This window comes from Hordeum vulgare, chromosome 5H (genome assembly GCF_904849725.1).
Source record: "Hordeum vulgare subsp. vulgare chromosome 5H, MorexV3_pseudomolecules_assembly, whole genome shotgun sequence".
In the NCBI taxonomy this organism is placed as follows: domain Eukaryota; kingdom Viridiplantae; phylum Streptophyta; class Magnoliopsida; order Poales; family Poaceae; genus Hordeum; species Hordeum vulgare.
The window spans coordinates 1,218,862-1,240,884 of NC_058522.1; the positions used below are offsets into that span (position 1 = coordinate 1,218,862).

At 48.0% G+C, this 22,023-nt stretch overlaps 1 pseudogene; it reads left to right on the forward strand.

The window, feature by feature from the left end:
* Positions 1–5,561: 5,561 nt before the first annotated feature.
* On the forward strand, positions 5,562–18,721 carry LOC123452428 (annotated as a pseudogene).
* Positions 18,722–22,023: the final 3,302 nt, after the last annotated feature.

Sequence of the window (22,023 nt, forward strand, 5' to 3'; positions counted from 1 at the left end):
GGCACTGAGGTTCAAACGATAAGATCTTCGTAGAATATGTAGGATCCAATATGGGCATCCAGGTCCCGCTATTGGATATTGACCGAGGAGTCTCTCGGCTCAAGTCTACATAGTTCTCGAACCCGCAGGGTCTGCACACTTAAGGTTCGACGTTATTTTATGCGTATTTGAGTTATATGGTTGGTTACCGAATGTTGTTCGGAGTCCCGGATGAGATCACGGACGTCACGAGGGTTTCCGGAATGGTCCGGAAACGAAGATTGATATATAGGATGACCTCATTTGATTACCGGAAGATTTTCAGAGTTACCGGGAATGTACCGGGAATGACGAATGTTTCCCATGCGACGTTCCCCAACAAAGATCCACCAGAGGGTACGGGCCAGTGGGCCACAAGCCCTGTGGCCGCGGCCTCCCCCTGGCCGCGGCGACCAGGCTTGTGTGGCCCACGTGGCTCTGCCGCCCCCAATTCCAGCGCTATTTATTCCATTTCGTCCCGGAAAAAATCAAGAGAGAAGATTTCATCGCGTTTTACGATCCAGAGGCGCCGCCACATCCCGTTCTTGCCCTGGAGGGCAGATCTGGAGTCCGTTTTGGGCTCCAGATCAAGGAGATCGTGGCCATCGTCATCATCAACCTTCTTCCCTCTCCAATTCCATGAAGCTCTTCATCGTTCGTGAGTAATCTATTCGTAGGCTCGCTGGGTGGTGATGAGTAGGATGAGATCTATCATGTAATCGAGTTAGTTTTGACGGGGATTGATCCCTAGTATCCACTATGTTCTGAGATTGATGTTGCTACTACTTTGCCATGCTTAATGCTTGTCACTAGGGCCCGAGTGCCATGATTTCAGATCTGAAATTATTATGTTGTCACCAATATATGTGTGTTTTAGATCCGATCTTGCAAGTTGTAGTTACCTACTATGTGTTATGAACCGGCAACCCCGGAGTGACAATAACCGGAACCACTCCCGGTGATGACCATAGTTTGAGGAGTTCATGTGTTCACCAAGTGCTAATGCGTTGGTCCGGTTCTTTATTAAAAGGAGAACCTTAATGTGTTATCCCGTAGTATCCCTTTGGACCCCGCTGCCACGGGAGGGATGGACAATAAATGTCATGCAAGTTCTTTTCCCTAAGCACGTATGACTACACACGGAATGCATGCCTACATCACATCGACGAACGGGAGCTAGCCACATATCTCTCCGTGTTATAACTGTTGCATGATGAATGTCATCCAGCAAATCACCGATCCATTGCCTACGAGTTTGTCCCACTGCCACTGTTACTTGCTTTGTCCTGCTGCTGCTGCCACTACTGTTGCTTCTTGCTACTGCTGTTAGTCGCTACTGCTGCTACTTGCTACTGCTGTCACTACTGTTGCTCCTTGCCACTGCTGTTACTCATTACACTGCTGCTACCTGCTACAATACTTTTCTGGCGCCATTGATACTTCAGTTAGGAATAGTCTGCCTTGTCAACAGATCGTTTCTGGCACCGTTGCTATCATACTACCTTTGCTGCTTATATCCTGCTTGCAGATACTAATCTTTCAGGTGTGGTTGAGCTGACACCTCAACTGCTAATACTGAAGAATATCCTTTCACTCCCATCGTGTCGAACCAACAAATTTGGGTTGAATACTCTACCCTCGAAAACTGCCGCGATCCCACACGCTGGTGGGCCATTGCAAGACAATTGCTAATTGTTGAGCAACTGGAAGCAGTTCTTTTCTGGTGTCATTGCCGGGGACTGCCAGCACCGCACACAAACTCCATGTCTTTGGTGTGACAATCTTGGTGCCACTTATGTGTTAGCAAATCCTGTTTTTCATGTTAGGACTAAGCATATAGAGATCGACTATCATTTTGTGAGAGAGAGTTGCAAGCAAATAATCGGCGATCAAGTCACCGATGGGTTTACAAAGGCTTTTCTACAAAGTTATTTGAAGTGTTTAAACGTAATCTCAACTTAGGAAAGTTTTGATTATGGGAGGGTGTTGAAACACATCTTATCTCTAGAGTCTTATCTCTAGATAGTTATACCCGAAGGCTTGCCTTGCAAGACAAGGTTGTATTCAGGAGGTAGTTTAAACTAGTTGTTATCTTGTTTATCTCGATCTCCCTCCTGTAGTATCTCCAACGGTCTCAAGTAGATCGATCTGTGTAACCTACCGAGAGTTGGCTCTCCTGATCAATATATAACATCGTCGCTCCCATGTATGGGGGTAGAGACGATTCATATACTTTTCACATACCCAACACCATTGTTCCACCCAATGTTGAACAGTACGGTCTGATCTCACTCTGTGCATTTTAAAATTGAACAAAAAAAACGAAACCAAACGAATTTTATATTTTTTTTTATGGTTTATGACTTTCGGCATGAAATTTCCTGACTGTTTTGAAGTTCCACTTTTGTTTTTTGCATATACCTAAAACCCGAATGTTTAACCGAATTAACCAAGATATATCAGTGACGTACTAGAGCTACGGAAAGACCACAACATATATGAGATTCCAATGGATACGTAAAGTGAGAAGTAAGGCCGAAATATATAAAAGAGATGGAGCAACACAGAAGCTATATCAAAAGGAGATTCCGAGCTTAATTAATCGCCAAAGAGCATCGAATCAAAGAGCGGCCAAAGTGCCAATGGCAAGACCGTATTGTATTGTACACACTTGGAAACACATGCATGATTCTCATACTGTCTAAAGCAAAGCTATTTCCTATCTTGCATATGCATGTTGCGTTGGAATAAGCCGCGGCGGCGAGCTAGCGCGCCTCGTGCGTGTGTGGGCGCGCACCGGGTATGTCTGGTGCGTCGGGTCCGCGGAAGTGGCATGCCTGTGTGTGCGTGCGTGGTGTGCGCGGGCCGCCAGGGTAGGGTGGCGCCGTGTGCGTGCGTGTCTGTTACAGACTAGGTCTAGGGGAGCGTAGCGACCGGGAGGGTTCGGTGCGTCGCGGGAGTTGCGGGCGCGCGCGGAGGACGCGGCCAGAGCGTGCTAGGTCGTGGGCGCGAGCAGGCAGGAGTGCGGAGAGCATGTCCGTCGTGTGCCTGGGTATAAAACCCTAGTGTTGGACATTGTAACAGGTGGGGGTGGAGTACGAGCTCGCCGGAATACACAGGTAGCCGTTCGGGAGGCAAGATGTTCGTGCACCGGGAAAACTTGTGTGTTGTCTCTTCCTCTCTGCCTTCTTGTCTCCGGTGACCGCCGGCGGTAGGGGTTCCATTTTTGCACTAACATCTCGTATCAGAGCGAGGTCACATCACGCGCCGGCGGCCATGTCGATAGTCCCGTACGGGGGCGGCGGGGCGGCGGTGCGTCGGGTTCGATGCATCTCCTGCCGCTGGTACCAACGGGCTACACCTCCTGGTCAATCAAGGTGGAGGCTATCCTTGATGTCGGGGGGCTGTGTGGCGTGGTGCAGCAGGCGGATGGAGCAGCAGTGGACACCAGGAAGTGCAAGACGGCGCGGGCGATGTTGCTCACGGCACTGCCGGAAGACTTGCTGATGCAGTTTGCAGCGAACGCGAGGGAGGTATGGGACTCTCTCAAGGTGCGGTTAGTCGGAGCCGATCGCGTGCGGGTGGAGCGGCTGGCCACGCTCCGAGGCGACTTCGAGCGGCTGCGCATGGACGACGGCGAGTCCCTGGACGCATTTGCGGGGAAGATCAGCGGGATGGCGGCGCGTTACGCGGGGCTCGGATCGACCCTGGACGACGCCGCGATGGTAAACAAATTGCTCAACGCCGTGCCGGATCGCATGTACGTGGCGGTGGCCGGAATCGAGCAATTCTGCGATGTCTCGCCCATGGTGTTCGAGGACGCCCTTGGTCGCTTGAAAGCCTTCGACGAGCGGCTGCGTCGGCGCGGGCAGGACGGTGCCGACCATGGCGTGGAGCAGCTGATGCTCACCGCGGAGCGGTGGCGTGCGGGGGAGCGCCGGCGAGGCAGTGTGCGGGACGACGACGACGACGGCAAGAGCGTGGCGTCAAGCGTCCGGTAGAACCGACGCGGGCGCTACTACCACTACGACGAGCGGGGTCATTTCAAGAAGGATTCTCATCGGAGGAAGGGGCCGACGGTGGAGGAACATGCGTTGATGGGAGACGTCGACGTCGAGAACGCCACGCTACTCTAAGCCACGGCTTAGGGGGTGAGTGTTGCGTTGGAATAAGCCGCGGCGGCGAGCTAGCGCGCCTCGTGCGTGTGTGGGCGCCCACCAGGTGCGTCTGGTGCGTCGGGTCCGCGGCAGTGGCGTGCGTGTGTGCGTGCACAGTGTGCGCGGGCCGCCAGGGTAGGGTGGCGCCGTGTGCGTGCGTGTCTGTTAGATACTACGTCTAGGGGAGCGTAGCGATCGGGAGGGTTCGGTGCGTCGTGGGCGTTGCAGGCGCGCGCGGAGGACGCCGCCAGAGCGTGCTAGGTCGTGGGCGCGAGCAGGCAGGAGCGCGGAGAGCATGTCCTTCGTGTGCGTGGTATAAAATCCTAGTGTTGGACATTGTAACAAGTGGGGGTGAGTACGAGCTCGCCGGAATACACAAATAGCCGTTCGGGCGACAAGGTGTTCGTGCACCGGGAAATCTTGTGTGTTGTCTCTTCCTCTCTCCTTTCTTGTCTCCGATGATCTGTAGCAGGGGGTTCCATTTTTACACTAACAATGCACAGGACGCCACCTGATCCAGGCTAGGTAGGCAAAGGAGGAGACACATGCGCTAACCAGCCCTACAAGCCGTACGTCAGGAATCTGGAATTCCTTTTAAAGATGCTCACATCACATCACAGATACTATGTAACTTCAAATGCAAAGTTGATTTACACCAGCTAGGAGGGACAACATAAATGAAAAAACATGCTGTAAATGTATAGTGGGTGGTTCAAATCCGATCGTGAAATAGACATGTACTCCCCTTGCTTCGAAGCAATCGTTCTTGCTCATAGGTGAAACTTGTCTAATATAAGTTCGTTCTTGCTCCTAGAGAATTAATATGAGCCGGAGAGATCGAGCACCGACGTTTATACAGCACTGAATCAGCTACTACATTAGATGTGTATATGAGACAAAAGAGTGTATATTGTACAAGAGCTTTCCTTTTCAGCAAAGAACAAAGGAATAAAGAACCTGCCTAATAACAAAGTACGTAGTGGAAGACATGAAAGAGGGAAAATGACATGATTTATTAATTACGTCTGGCATGGTAAGGCTGCATCAGCAAATGTCTCCATGACCACTTAGTAGCACGCATGCTTGTACTCCAGCAGTCCGGATTGACGTCTCCAGCAGTCCGATTGCTACCCTTGTGTGAGGTAATTTCCTTTACTCCTAAATCTAATCTTGTTAGCACAACAACCAATCTATTTTTTTTTGTTTGAGCTGCTAGTACAGCAATTTAGTATGAGCTGATTGTTCTCGTATTGGTGGTTGATTATTAATTTAAATACGTATGATTGCAGTATACTAGTATCATACGTAGCACTGTACATATTATTTTTTGCATGCATATTTAATTATTTATCAACAAATTCAATATGTGTTGACGTTGGATTTGGCATGTGTGTTAAGCAGATCATGGGCACCGGAAACTGCTCTGATGAAGCAATCCGTGACTTCTCTAATCACATAGATGGGCAATTGGTGCGAGTGAATGCTCTTCTGGTGGCGAGCACCATCGTGATAGGAGTTATGGTCGGGATCGGTGCCTATGGTCAGCGCTTCCGTCACCATCCCCTGACCGGCTTCCTCTTCGTTGGTGCCAACACTGGTGGAAAAAAGGCCTTTGGTCGCGGTTCGCAACTGCCATTAGTCGCGGTTGCGCAACCGCGACCAACTAAGCGCGACTAAAGCCCCCCACCTTTAGTCGCGGTTTCTTAAGAACCGCGACTAAAGGCCCGTCCACGTGGGCGCCAGGCGGCCGTCGGGGCGGAGGACCTTTAGTCGCGGTTCTTCTGGCCAACCGCGACTAAAGGCCGCCACAGGTTTAGGGTTTTAGCGCGCGCGCCCCCCCCCCCTAAACCTGTTTTCTTTTTAATTTGTATTGTTTTATTTCTTTTGTGCTTTATTTTAATTTTGAAGGAATTTCATATATTCTACGGTACTACATACATGCATATGAATGTACAATTTCAAACAAATTTGAAATTAGAACCAAAAAGAATTCAAGAGGAATATACAATATATATTCAATATCATCGGATGACCATATACAATTTTGAACAAGTTTCCATACATAATTTAATGCATATAAAGTTCTACGTCCTCGTAATGGTGTTCTCCTTTAGGATGGAGGACTTCCCTGCTGAACCATCCAGCTAGTTCCTCTTGAAGTGGTCGAAAGCGAGCTTCTGGACTAAGCATCATCCGGAGGTTATTCCTCCCCGCATTGGTATCACTCGGAACCCGCTCAGAGGTGTATCTCCGGATCATCTCACAGACATAGTATCCACATAGATTGGTCCCCGCTGGCTGAATATCCCCAGCATTCTTAGGCTTTGACCTTTTGAATTCTAGCTCTTTTTTGAATTCACCGACCTTTGTATCTACGAACCGTCTCCAAACCCTACGAGGCAAAGAAAATTAAATGAACAAGAGAGTTATTAGTTACTTGATATTAGGAAATGAACGAAATAGGCCGATCGATATAGAGCGCAAATGAATGAAAATAATTACTTCTGCAGCATTCTTCTCATGCCGCCCCAAAGCTTTGGATCCATATTCAGAGAGTCGTGGACGAGACATTCTGAGGTGTTAACTTTAATTACTAGCAGAATCCAGTGGAACCTGCGGACACGATACATGCACAGTACGTCATGCATAACTCATCGATTAGCCGGCCACATACCATGCATGGAGTAAACAAAAGAGAATGTGCTCAAGACAGAAACACTCACCCAAAATGGTAAGGAAATAGAATATCACTTTTGAGTTCCTGCTTTGTAAGAAACTGCCACAGGTCTGCCTCCATGTCGGCGGGGTGATGCTCCAACACATGTCCATTAACGATGTGTGGGTCAATGAACCCAACATCATGGATGTTCCTTACTCTGCATTCCTTAATCTTCATTCTGCATGTATAATAGCGGACACAACAATATAGTTAGGACATATATATAGTGCAGGCAATATGAACGAGATGGGGTAGAAATAAAACACTTACAGAACGTAGCAACTGATGATAGATTTGTCGAGATCGCGCAGATTGAAAAGCTGGAACAATTCACTCAGTTCAATTTGTACATAGTAATGTTTGAAGTGATGCTCATGTCTAACTTCCGCATAAATATAATCTTTGGCGTTTTTATTTTTTATGTAACCCTTGTACCATTTCAGCAGACCTTTCATTTGTGGAGGTAGATCCTTTTCCTGCGCAGGCTCGACGAGAGGCCCATTCTTGACATATGTAATTACTACCTCCTTCACTGGCGCCTCATCAAGGCCTAACAGTTCACGAAGAGTAATACCTAAGTTGGCCGCTTGTTCTCTGGCACTCGTTGCAGTCAATCCCTGTGCTGCCGCAGCTTGTATGATCTCGGGGGCATCCGGACCGGCGGCTTCCACTATAAGCGGGGCAATCGATTGTTTACTTTGTTCCCCGAGCTGGGCAACTTGTTTCCCGCTTTTTTTACTTTCGGCCTTCTCCCGCTCTTTGTTCTCCTTGAACATGAGTGCCTGCCTGCGAAGTTCACGTGCATAGTCGTCAGGCAGATTCTTCGCGGCTTGGGACGGTGTGCTCAAAAATGACTTAGCCCACTTCTTTTGCTCATCAGAAAATACTGGCTTGGGCTCGGGCTCTCTTTTCTTCTTGCAGTCCGCCTTCCATTTCTCCAAATCAGCAGCCGCGGCCGCGTCGACTTCCTCGGCACTACGTTCCCAAGGCCTTGTGGGGAGAGGCTTCAGTGATGGCTCCGGTACCTTTGTGGTCTTAGGTACATAAGGGTCCGGGTTAATAATCCAGGACTGCTTCTGCTTCTGCTTCTTTGCCAGAGGTGGATTGGGGGGCGGCGTCTGATCACCCGCCGGACGAGGACTGGGGGGCGGCGTCTGATCACCCGCCGGACGTTGTGGACTGGGGGGCGTCGGCTGACGTGACGGAGGTGTAGGTGAACCGCCACCACCACCACCACCACCACCACCGCCACCGCCACCACCACCACCGTAGGGGGGTGGACTTGTTGTCCTTGGCGCCTCGCCTGGAAACTTGATAAACTTCTTTTGCCATAGAATGAAATGGCGCTTGACATCTCCAAGTCTTTTCTCCCCTTCAGGTGTAGCAATGTCAATCTCCAGGTCCTCAAACCCTTGGACTATGTCCTCCACCGTGACACGAGCATAGCCATCTTGAATGGGGTTGTTGTGGTGGAGTGCTCCAGGTAAACATGGTAAAGCACTGCCGATGGCTACCTTCATGGACATGTTCCCGATAGGATAATACAGATGACATTCTTTCATCTCCTTTATATCGTCCACGGGGTAGCGAGGAGGCTCCGGTGCAGTAATTTCGACCACCAGAGGCTCCGGTGCAGTAATTTCGACCACCAGAGGCTCCGGTGCATTAATTTCGATCGTCGGTGCATCTGCACCAGCCGGTGGGGCCTCCGTGGAAGCCACGCTGCTTCTCCACTGCTGGCTTCCGAGATCCGCTGGATGATCTTCATGCTGCACCCGAGCTGCATCTCTTTCGGCTACTAGTACACTCATGGTTTTCTTCATCACATCCATTTCCGATGCCAACCGCGCCACAACATCTGCTTCCCGATCCATCTTTCTCTTACGGCTTCTGTAACCGTACGGGTCATCGTTCTGGGGGAACCCTATTTTCCACGGAATGTGCCCCATGCCTCGTACACGTCCTCCGTGTTCAGGATTCCCGAGGGCTTTTGTCAGCGCGTCGTTCTCTCTGTTGAACTTGATCTTCCCCTCTTGAGCATCCCTCATTGCGTCAATAAGGGCTTGGGTGGGTTTAATTAATTTGCCCCGGTAAACACACTCCCCTGTCTCCGGGTTCAGCGTTCCCCCATGCCCGTACCACCAGCTTTTGGCCCTTGGGTCCCATCCCTCCGTACCTGGACGGATTCCTCGCGCCCTCAGCTCGTTCTCCATCTTCTCCAACCTAGGCAACAAAATGCGATACCCTCCTGGCCCCATAATATGATTGTACTCCTTCTTAGCCGCATTTTCCTTATTTTTTTCGATATTTGAATGAACTGCTCCGATTTCTTTTGCTTCACAAATTCTGGCCAATCATGTTTCAGTTTCTCATATTGTCCTTTGAAATCCGGAGTCTTGTTCTGCTTGACAAAGTCATGGGCTAGATTTTGCTTGAATTTCCGGAATGCGTCGGCCATCTTATGAAGAGCGAACTGTTTGACTAGCCTCCTCCTCTCCTTGTTTTCCTCAATCTTGTTACCCTCCTCATCGAATTTGTTGTATTCCGGAGGTAGAACGAAATGTTCCATAAGCTTCTTGAAGCAATCTTTTTTTGTTCTCTTATCGACAAAAGTGAAACCTGCAGCAATTCGTGCCTTCTTTGGCTCATTCCACTCCTGGACGGTGATCGAGACGTTGTCTCTAACAACGGCTCCGCATTGGCTGACAAACTTGGTGGCGTTCTTGCGGGGCTCCAGCGGCCTGCCGGTTGCACTGTCGACAACCTCGATGGTGCATGTTTCTCCTTGTTTCATCGTCTTGGTTGCGCCACGCTTTGACGACGTACTCGATTGTTTCGACGATCCGGCCGAGGGCTAAAATAAGAAAGAGAGTCGCGCGCGTTAGTACACACATATTTATTCAAATCAGTTAGTTTGTATCACCAGAGGCTCAATGTATATATATACCTCGGCGCCGGAGGTGGTTGCTACTTCCATTTGAAGATCGTCGTTTATCGACGTTTGTTCGGCATCATCTTGCTGACGGCGCCCTTCATCTTCACCGTCAAGGTTCAGATAAGAAGAGATATCATCTTCTTCTTCTCCGGTCGGCACATATAGAATATCGCCGTTTATGATGCCGAACATATGTGCTTCACCGTCCGGATCATAGTTGTCCATAATCGGGTCAGCTCTATCGTCCGCCATTATGTCAGTCCTGAAAACACGTAGTAAAAACAAATTAATTAAGTGAAGAAGGGGGGCGGTGGCGGTGGCGGTGGCGAAAGGGCGGTGGCAAAAGGAGGGGGCGAGGAAGGGGTGGGAGAGGGTGTCGCGGTAGAGCGCGAGACGGGGCGGCAGACGACGGCGTCACGGAGAGGGAGACCCGGGACCATACTTTTTTTCTCATCACTGCCGTGTGTACTAACCACACGAGTATGAGACCCGGGACTGTGCAGGTGCATCGATAAAATACTTTCTTTGTTCCTAAATAATTGTAGTTAAAAAAACTAGACTATCTTTTTTTGACTATAATTATTTAAAAACGGAGGGAGTAAATATTATGTAAGTATCTCATTATTAAAAGAGGAGTTGGTTCCGTTGCCTCTCCTACTCCCTTTGTTTTTTCGTCCCATGACTCCCTCTCTTCTTGGTTTTCTGTTGATTTTTTGATACTCACAATTGATCCCACACATAATTTAAACTACACAAATAAAGTAACTTGAAATAATCTAAAAGATAATTGATACATTCCCAAAATCATGTCCTGCAATAACTCAACCAAAATAGATAGTCTTAAACTCAACCAAAAATGGTGAACTTTTCCAAATTCGCTAATTTTTTTCAATTTAGATTGATTAATTATTTAAATTGATGATTTTTTAACTCGATGATCTTTTTATATTCGATGAAACTTTTTCATATTTGATAGTCTCTGTTCTTTTTCATATTCGATGAAACTTTTTATATTCGATGAAACTTTTAAATAGATAGTCTCTGTTCTTTTTCTTCCAAGACGTTCTTCCAAGACGTTCTTTTTCTTCCAAGACGTTCTTCCAAGACGTTCTTTTTCTTCCAAGACGTTCTTCCAAGACGTTCTTCCAAGACGTTCTTTTTCTTCCAAGACGTTCTTCCAAGACGTTCTTCCAAGACGTTCTTTTTCTGCGAGCCCTGTCGGCATCGATGGGCGCGGGGACGAGGGCGGCTATGAGCGCAGCGACGAGCGCAATGCTTCGAGCGGAGGAAGCGAGGAAGGCGGCGACAGGAAGCGAGGAAGGCGGGCGCGGCGCGGGAAAGATGAAAGGATAGGGGTGAACCCTTTAGTCGCGGGCGAGGGCGACGGCGGGCGGCGACGACGGCGAGGGCGACGGCGGGCGGCGTCGACGAGGGCGAGGGCGACGGCGGCGGCAGGCCTTCGGCGCGCACGGCAGAGAATCGGAGAAGACGAGAGAGATGGAGAAGACGGCGGCAGGGGAGGCGACCCGCACTTGTATTTATAGCCCCCCCCTTTAGTCGCGGTTGGGGACGAGACCCGCGACTAAAGGTACCCTTTAGTCGCGGGTCGCCTCCCCAACCGCGACTAAAGGGTTTTTGGCGGGTTTTTTGCGTTCCCGCGCCCCCCCCCCCCTTTAGTCGCGGTTGGGGAGGCGACCCGCGACTAAAGGGTAACCTTTAGTCGCGGTTTGCCAGACCAACCGCGACTAAAGGCCCCCCCCCAAATCTTCTTTTATTTTCAGAACCTTTTATCTTTTTCTTTTCAGAAAAATCATCATTGCTTTTATAGAAACTTCAAACATTTTATTTTCTGTTTTCTAAGCATATTTTCGTAGGAAAAATATGCATAGAGACAATACATTGAATCTGCCTAAAACGGGACAGAAAAAAGAGAATCCATTTAAAGGGAACATTGGCCACAGCCTCTCTCCCCCCCGGCCTGGGCCGGCCTTCGGCCTCGACCCATCTTGCTCACGCCTGCCTGGTGCGGTGGCTGTGATGCCCCGCTGAGAGGCCTCTCGCCCGAGCCGTGAGCGCGCCGCCCCTTTCTTCTCCTATCCGCCCGCTGAGAGGTCGTTTTTGCGTTCCCCGCGCGCAACGACCTTTAGTCGCGGTTGGTCTGGCCTTTAGTCCCGGTTGCACCAACCAGCCGGGACTAAAGGTTAGATGACCAGCTCTGGATTCCTCTTCTTCCCGCCATTTCTTCCCTGTCTTCCCGCCTCTTTCTTCCCGCCACTTTCTTCCCGCCTCCTGTCTTCCCGCCTCCTGTCTTCCCGCTCCCATTTTTCCCGCCATTTCTCACTACATATATGTAGCCCGGCTTGGCCAGCATTATCACATCTCTACAATCTCTCATCACTCTCTCATGGCTTCCACCGCACCCACTCTAACCTACCAGCAGGTGGAGGAGCTTTGCGCCTCGAACTACCCTTGTCCACCGGGCTACCGCGTCCCCACCGGCTGGAGCCTAAGCGCCGGCGGCGTGCCGGTCCCTCCCGTCCCTCAGGGTACTGCGCGCCGGGCGGCCATCACGAACCACTACTACCTCGACCTCACGCCGGAGCAGCGGATGAATCCCCGCTGGCATCCCGATAACCAGCATACTTGGGACGCCTTCTTCATCAATCGGCGTGAGAGGGCGCTCGCCAGGTATGAGGAGGACGGTCTGCCTCCTGGGAACTTCCACGAGGCCGGCCGTCGGCTATGGTGGTACGGCCGGACTCTGCAGAGCGTCATGGACTACATCACGGCCGGCGATATCCCCCGCCTGCGCTACCCTCAGTTCGAGCCACGAGCGCCGCCCGACGACAGCGACGACAGCAGCGACGACGACGGCGGCAACTTAGAAGGCGACGACTACCACTACAACGACGACGGCGGCTATGAAGACTACGAGTATGCATATTATACGCCTAGGAAGGAGTATGACTAAATCACTCCAAATTTCATGTATCATCAGTGGTATCTCGAATCATTCGAAAATGGACACCAAACACATCACGGGTAATATAATTCACATGATCCATTCAACAAAGTTTGGTACAATAAATTATTGCACATCATTTCTTCCCTTGTGTCCCTGCTTGCTTACGATTGTGCCGTATCCATGGAGCATCCTCATCATTTAACTTAATGCTTGGGTCGGTGTTCACTTTGAAGGGCGGAATTTCAGCAAACATATTATAATCTTCTGACATGTCTGTCTTGTCCTCCACTCCCACGATGTTTCTTTTCCCTGAAAGAACAATGTGGCGCTTTGGATCATCGCATGATGTACTGATCGTTTTCTTATCTTTCCGTTTCCTCGGTTTGCTACTCATGTCCTTCACATAGAAAACCTGAGCGACATCTTTCGCTAGGACGAATGGTTCGTCAAGGTAACCAAGATTGTTGAAATCCACCATTGTCATTCCGTATTGCTGGTCCACCTTTACCCCACCTCCTGTTAGCTTGAACCATTTGCACCGGAACAAAGGGACCTTAAAGGAGGGTCCATAGTCAAGTTCCCATATCTCCTCTATGTAACCATAATATGTGACCTCTTGCCCATTCTCGGTTGCTGCATCAAAGCGGACACCACTGTTTTGGTTGGTGCTCTTTTTATCTTGGGCGATCGTGTAAAATGTATTCCCATTTATCTCGTACCCTTGGAAAGTCGTTATAGTCGAAGATGGTGTCTTGGCCAACATGTACAGCTGATCTACAACATCATTGTCATTCATTAAATGTTTTCTCAACCAACTGCCGAAAGTCTCCATGTGGGCCTTCCTAATCCAGGATTCAGGCTTCCCCGGGTTGTCAGAGCGTAAAATATTCTTGTGTTTCTCAAAGTACGGAGCCACCAAGCTGGAATTGGTCAGTACAGTGTGGTGTGCTTCAGTCAGAGAATGGCCGTCCATACATATCGTTGATTTCCTTCCGATCGTGCCTTTTCCACTTAGTCTCCCCTCGTGCCGCGATCGAGGAAGACCAATCGGCTTAAGGTCAGGAACAAAGTCAACACAAAACTCAATTACCTCCTCATTTCCATAGCCCTTGGCGATGCTTCCTTCTGGCCTAGCACGGTTACGAACATATTTCTTTAATACTCCCATGAACCTCTCGAAGGGGAACATATTGTGTAGAAATACAGGACCGAGAACGAAAATCTCTTCGACTAGGTGAACCAGGAGGTGCGTCATAATATTGAAGAAGGATGGCGGGAACACCAACTCGAAACTGACAAGACATTGGATCACATCGTTCTGTAACCGTGGTAGAACTTCTGGATTGATTACCTTCTGAGAGATTGCATTGAGGAATGCACATAGCTTCACAATGGCTACTCGAACATTTTCCGGCAGGAGCCCCCTCAAAGCAATCGGAAGCAATTGCGTCATAATCACGTGGCAGTCGTGAGACTTCAGGTTTTGGAACTTTTTCTCCGCCATGTTTATTATTCCCTTTATATTGGACGAGAATCCAGACGGGACCTTCATACTGCTCAGGCATTCAAAAAAGATGACCTTCTCTTCTTTGGTCAGAGCGTAGCTGGCACGACCTTGAAACCATTCCGGATGCCGGTCATCAGGGTCTTTCAAACGTTGCTGGTCCTGCCGTGCTTCCTTTGTATCATTTGTCTTCCCATACACGCCCAAGAAGCTTAGGAGGTTCACGCAAATATTCTTCGTAACGTGCATCACGTCGATTGCAGAGCGGACATCTAGGACTTTCCAATATTCTAGCTCCCAGAATATAGATTTCTTCTTCCACATGGCTGCGTGCCCGTCAGCTCCCTTCGGAACTGATTGTCCGCCAGGACCCTTTCCAAAGATGACTTTCAAATCCTTGACCATATCAAATACCTCAGCACCAGTGCGTTCCGCAGGCTTCGGCCGGTGATCTTCCTTGCCGTTGTAATGCTTGCCTTTCTTTCTTACTGGATGAATTTTCGAAAGAAATCGACGATGCCCAAGGTACACGTTCTTCTTACAATTTGGCAAATGTACACTTTCAGTCTCATGTAAGCAGTGCGTGCATGCATTGTATCCCTTATTTGACAGTCCCGAAAGGTTACTAAGAGCAGGCCAATCGTTGATGGTTACGAAAAGCAACGCTCGTAGGTCAAATTCCTCTTGTTTGTGCTCATCCCACACACGGACACCACCCCACAGCTGTAAAAGTTCATCAACTAATGGCCTTAGGTACACATCGATGTCGTTGCCGGGTTGCTTCGGACCTTGGATGAGCACTGGCATCATAATGAACTTCCGCTTCATGCACAACCAAGGAGGAAGGTTGTAGATGCATAGAGTCACGGGCCAGGTGCTATGGCTGGAGCTCTGCTCGCCAAAAGGATTCATGCCATCCGTACTTAGAGCAAATCTTATGTTCCTTGCGTCAGCTGCAAAATCTTTGAACCATCTGTCGATCTTTCTCCATTGCGTTCCATCTGCGGTGTGTCTCAACTCCCCGTCCGACTTACGGTCCTCTTTGTGCCATCGCAACAACTTGGCATGCTCTTTGTTCCTGAACAGACGTTTCAACCGTGGTATTATAGGAGCATACCACATCACCTTGGCGGGAACCCTCTTCCTGGGTTTCTGGCCCTCAACATCGTCACCAGGGTCATCGCCTCTGATCTTATAACGCAATGCAGTGCATACCGGGCATTCATTCAAATTCTCGTATTCACCGCGGTAGAGGATGCAGTCGTTGATGCATGCATGTATCTTCAGAACCTCTAAACCTAGAGGGCAGACAACCTTCTTTGCTTCGTACGTACTGGTGGGCAACTCGTTATCCTTTGGAAACATATTCTTCAACATTTTCAGCAAGTTTTCAAATGCCGAGTCAGCTACACCTGCCTCTGCCTTCCATTTCAGCAAATCCAGTGTGCAGCCCAGCTTTTTCAGACCATCATCGCATCCGGGGTACAGCGCCTTTCTGTGATCCTCTAACATGCGATCCAAATTCTCCCTCTCCTTTTCAGTTTCGCAGCGTCTCCGTGCATCAGCAATGGTCCGACCAAGATCATCAACGGGATCATCACGTGCCTCTTCTTCACCTTCCCCTTCACCTTCAGCATCCTCCATGAAAGTATCACCGAAATGAGCAAGATAGCTTTCATCGATGAAATCATCCCCTTCTTCATCTTCTTCCATTATAACCCCTGTTTCTCCATGCTTGGTCCAACAATTATAGCTTGGCATGAAACCGTGCCGAAGCAGATGCATGTGAACATCTCTTGAGGAAGAGTAACCCTTCTGATTCTTACAGTTAACACATGGACAGATAACAAAACCCCCCCGCTTGTTCGCATTAGCCACTACGAGGAAATCTTTCAAACCCGTAGTGAACTCGCCGGAGAGTCGGTTAACGTACATCCATTGCCGATTCATCTGCATTATTATAATATAAAATATATAATTAACCATCATGCATTTGTTAAACTAACTAGCTACAAACAATATAAATTAAACAATGAACTACACACATGCATATTTTATCAATGACACATCAAAGGTTCATCAAGTTGCTAACCGCGATCGAGGAGTGTGGCTCCAACACTTCATGTCATGTTTGTTTCATGCTCTTGGGGCATTTCATCAAACACCTTATGTGCATAAGAGGAACCAAAAGCAAACCTAAACCCTAAGTGTGAAGAGAATGGCTCTAAATGGCTAAGTGTTGGCTGCTGGATGGGTATATATAGGGGAGGGGCTTTAGTTGCGGTTGGCCTGGCAAACCGTGACTAAAGGTGCCCGAAGGCCTTTAGTCGCGGTTGTCCTGGCCAACCGCGACTAAAGCCCCTCACGTGCACCAGCTGGCCACCGAGCGCCCTGGGCCCAGGCCTTTGGTCGCGGTTCACCTCCAGAACCGCGACTAAAGGTCCCATTAGTCGCGGTTCCTACAGCTTCGCGACTTATGGGGCTGGACGGAAGCCTGTTTTTCCACCAGTGCAACACCTTGTTCCTGCCCATCCTCTCGTATGTTAACTCTACCATTGGTAATCAAGATGTCATCGCCATTTTCTCTGGTCCACACATCATATCAGGGAGTTGTCACACACAGGACCACATCATCTCTGTCTTCGTATGGGCTAGTCTTATTCAGATTGCTGGCCTCAACACCACTGCAATAGTTGCTGGTGATGATAAGGAAGGTCGCAACATCACCCCTCCTGCCACAGTACTGCTTGTTCAAGCAATATGGACTTCCTACCTTGCCGTTAATTTGCTAGGAAAGGATTTTTATTCACCGAGACAATGGTCGCTAAAGAATGTGGAGCCCGGAGACGTATTGGTCCTTCTTCCATCCTTTGCTCTTATCGTTGCTAAACTCCTTCTCAAATATTATGCATGGTACAGTGCAAGAAGTTCGTTAGCATTTGGGCGCAATCCACATCTCATTGTTGGATACATGGAGCAGCTAAAAGATGAAAAGCAGCATGTCGGGCCAACAACTGAGCATTCCCTTCCTCCACTCATAGTTGCAGGAGAGGACATAAGATTGATAAATCTTAAAAGGGTGCCTTGTGGTTACAGTCTCAAATTGTTATCCAACCAAGCTGATGGGGCAAGGATTGAAAACAACAGCTTAGTGACCATTGACAAAGTTTGGCAGTTGCAGGATGACATGCTTCCGAGGTCTTCAAGGGAACAGTTTAAAGATTTATGCTTTTCATTCGCGTTGTTCAAGCTGCTAAGATGCCGATTTGCAAGGCATACAATTGTTGAGACTTGTTTCATGAAGGCCTATAACTTATTGCCACACATGTTGCTCCAGGATAGTGATGATGAAAGAGCATTTGATGTGATTACACTTGAGCTTTCTTTCCTTCACGATTATTATTGTTCATCTCTCACAACCTCATATTCGAGGAGTTGGCTGCCCATTTTGAGCATATTTATATCTCTCTTAAGCATGGGTTAGAGCTTGTTCTATATGTTGGATGAAACTCTTTATATGCCGGGGGAAGCTTCATGGAATGATTCACAGATTGAATGTATCATGGAATGTGATACATTGACCTGGAAACATTATGGAAAGTGGTACTTGGATGATGTACCCGTATTTTTACTTGCGTCACTAGTTGTGCTTTCCGAGCTGCGGGAGATTGCTTCTTACATCTGCTCTAAGTGGACTAAAGTATCCCTCATCTGCCACTATGTTAGGCATGCTTCTTCTTGGCAGCAATCACCTTGGAAGAACAAGTTACTAGGCCTTGTGCTACGCAGAAAATGCAAGCTGCTAAATCATTGGGTGGACAAAATGAACCAGTGCTCAGTATTGACCCTCAACCCAAGAACAACTCCACTGGCTCTTCTTCATCGCCTCATCCTTGTGCTTGACCGGAAGAAGGTACCGACAGCTGTGAAGACTGCCGTCCTCAAGCCACTGAGGAACCGAAGCAATGGCGTGGCATCCCTATGCACAAGGCTACAACTGCAGGCCGACAACAACCCTTTCTCACAGTCCAATGGCGTCAAAGGTATTGCTAATACAATGCTGGTGGCTCACATTGCCACGAGCATCCTGGAAGTGAGTAGATCGGGGAAGGCTGACTTTGATCATAAGATCGCCGCCACACACTTGTCACGCTACTGCGCCTACTTTGATCATAAGAATGGCGCAGAGCTCGGCAAGAAGCTGATTGAGCTGTTGGAGGATAAAGGAGAAGAGGAGGCATGGGAGGTCCTCATGGACTTCTGGTCCGAGATGATCCTCTATGCCGCCCCCTCGGACGCTCACGCCGAGGCCATTGCGCGGGGCGGGGAGCTGATAACGCTCCTGTGGGCCTTGCTCACCCACGTCGGGATCATCAGCCGGCCAGAGCCCGCCACGCCTAACAACGCTCGTTGTGATGTTTAAGTCGTACACAAGTACTACTAGTCATGTGTTTCGATTCACTACTTTTCTGTTCTGTCGTTCATCTTGATTGGTGCTGTGTGGTCTGGTGTGATGTGCTACTAAAAAACTGCCCGTGTCATGTGTTTCGATTCACTACTTTTTTGATCTTTCGATTCATCTTGATTGGTGTGGTGTGGTGTGGTGTGCTACTAAAAGAACTGTTGTTGTCATGTGTTTCGCTTCATTACAATTTCTGATTGTTTGATTTGATCTTGATTGGTGTTGTGTTGCTGCTTAAGGGCATATAATTATAACTTACTGCTTCCCAACATTTGGTTACATATATATGGATTTGTACGTCGTAAATGGACGCTCTTCAATCTCTAAACACCAAAGTCGTGGTATATTATTTACCAGGATCGGCACAGTAGTAGTAGATTAATTTGTCGAGTCGTTCAATTCCTGCTACGCATCAACATTAATCCACATAATTAACTAGGTTTTCCCCAAACTAATTAATAACTAACTCTATGATAAACATCCTCTAGCTAACGACCACACTAGGGATATATATCTAGCCAAAGGAGATCAATCATCAAAACTATGATGGACTGAGCCAGTCCATCGATGTTGGTCATACGGCGTTGGATGACGTCAAGTGGACATTTCGGAGTCTGCCATTGCCCTCAACAAAGCACGGAAGCGCTTCTAGTACCAATGCGTGGCCTAGATCCGGCCCATCTCCTCGATGGGGATGCCCTTGGTCTCCGGCAGGAAGAACTAGATGAAGGCGGTCATGAGGAGCTCGCAGACGCCAAAGAAGTAGAAGGGGCCGAACTTGAAGTGGTAGAGCATCATGATGAAGATATGGGCGATGATGAAGGTGAAGGCCATGTTGAAGACCACCACCATGCTCTGTGCCGCTGACCGGATCTCTAGCGGGATTACATATATTTACTAGTATTTACAGTCTGTTGCAAGATTACATATATTTACTAGTAGTGTAGATGGTGTTTCTAAAGCTACCACAAATTAAATTACAGTAGCTTAATTATCTTGTTAAAAGCGGTTGGAAGGCCTATATCACAAGTCACATCATATGCCCTTGAGCCGATTCTCTCTTTGTTTGCCAAGGGCAAGGAAGATTGTCTTGGAGTTATATTGGTTATGTTCTAAGCCGATGGCTGTTAAACATGTCATGTAAGAAAGAGGAACCTGTTCGGTTCTAAAACGCGTGTAGGCGCAACTACTTTGGACCACACTCCCAACAAGTATTATTCATTCCCATCCCTGCGTGTGGTGCAACTACGTTTGTTACCCGCGGGATGACACTTTAGTTATCCCTCAAGAATGACAATTTTAGTAATCCGAGGTGGCAAATGTAGTTGAGAAAACATGACAACTCGCTCTGTTTTGGTTAACTATAGTGACCTCCGGGATGACACTTTAGTTATCCGGAGATAGTTTTCATATGTGTTTAACTAGTTGTCACATGTGGTCCAACCATAATTGTTATGTATGTTAATCATAGTTGCCACATATGTTTATCAGGTTGGCACGTACGCGCAACTGCAGTTGTCATCTAGCAATCAATCATAGTTGCCATGTGAGTTTACCTAGTTGCCACATACGCACAAACACAGTTGCCATCTAGCAACAGACGAGCGTTGTGTGGGCGAAAAACAGTTCGCCCACACACGCGTGGACTAGGTGGTGACTATGTGGACAGAAACTGGTTTGCCCACAGATCGTAGCTGTCTACCACACGATGCGGGTCGTGTGGGCGAACTCTCAAACGCCCACAAACACGATGATGCCTACGTTGCACTGAAATTTCAACAGATTCCTTGAAGATTCATGCAAAACAGAATGGATATTATCATTTGGGTAAAATAAGAGTTGGCATGAGGGCAAAGTAGAAACATGTCACACGTGTGGACATTATCATTTGGGTTAAATATATGTAATATTGGTAGTAATACCAGGGTGGTGAAGATTCCCCACCCCCCCTCGCGTCGTCTCACGTAGGCGACTCGGGGGCGACTCGGGGGCGATTAGGCCTCTCCTTGCCGCCGTTGACGGCGGCCTTCAGCCGGCCTGTGGCAACGGCGGGACTTCTTCTACCTCCTCTCCAGCCTTCCCGTGTTTTTTTTGAACTCAAACCGCATAACAATCGTTCTACGGTATTTCACCCTTCCCGTGTTAGCTCTTCTCCCTGCTCGCCCGCTTCGTCTTCGATGGCGCGGCGCGGGAGCTGCATCTAGGTTGCAGCCGCGGGATCCCATCGCGGTGGCCTCCCCGCGAGTTTTGGCATTGCTTGATGTGAGGCTGCACCATATCATGCTATAAGTGAGACAAGTCGCACCCACTAGTCATCATCACATATATATAGGTCTAATTGTTTATTTTATTTTATCAAGGGAGAATGCCCGTTCATATTGTCCAAATGGACGGTTATGTATAAATGAGCTCAGTTTTCAGAAAAGATACCATCAAAAACTTTTTCAACAAGCAAGCAAAAGCCAGCCTGAACTGGTTTTCATTTTCTAGAAGTCAATAAATAGATAAGAAATGCATTTTGTCGATGCTTGTTCTTATTGAAAAAGTCAACCAGATATTTTGAAGTTTTTAAAAAATCTGAAAAAAGGCACACAATGCCATGCAAATGTATACTGTACATGGGTGCAAATTTTCATGAGAAAATACATTGACATCGTGAGCTAGACAAAGATGAAAAATTGCTAATTTTGAAAATAGTGAACAGCATGGTGCACTGTGCACCGTTCCCTATATAAAACCAATGATTTTCATTTTTTTGTGTATCTTACGAATCAATGTATTTTATCCTCAAAATTTACATGCATATAGTATACACCCATATGTTAATGTATGGTTTATTTTTTATTTTTCAAAGCTTCAGAATGTGATTTTTGAACGTTTCTAATAAAGGGCTCCATGAAGCCCGGCAACTAGATACAAGGGAGTACGTCAGGGATCGAAGACAACATCGATCAAAGGGAGGCCAAAGTGCCAAATACCGTATTGTTCACACTTTGGAGTTTGGAACACATGATTCTCCTACTGTCTAAAGCTTCTACTCCCTCCATTCCATAATATAGTGCGTCCTCGGTTTTTAAGTTTTAAGTTTAACAATGGATTTAATCAATGTGGATGATTGCAACGGAAGGAAAAACTGTACCATCAAAAACTTCATTCATATACGAATTCAATAATATAACTTTTGCTCCCATCGCAATCTGTCTCATTGGTTAAATTTATGGTGAAATTTAGACCTCGCAAAGCGCATGCGCACTACATTGTGG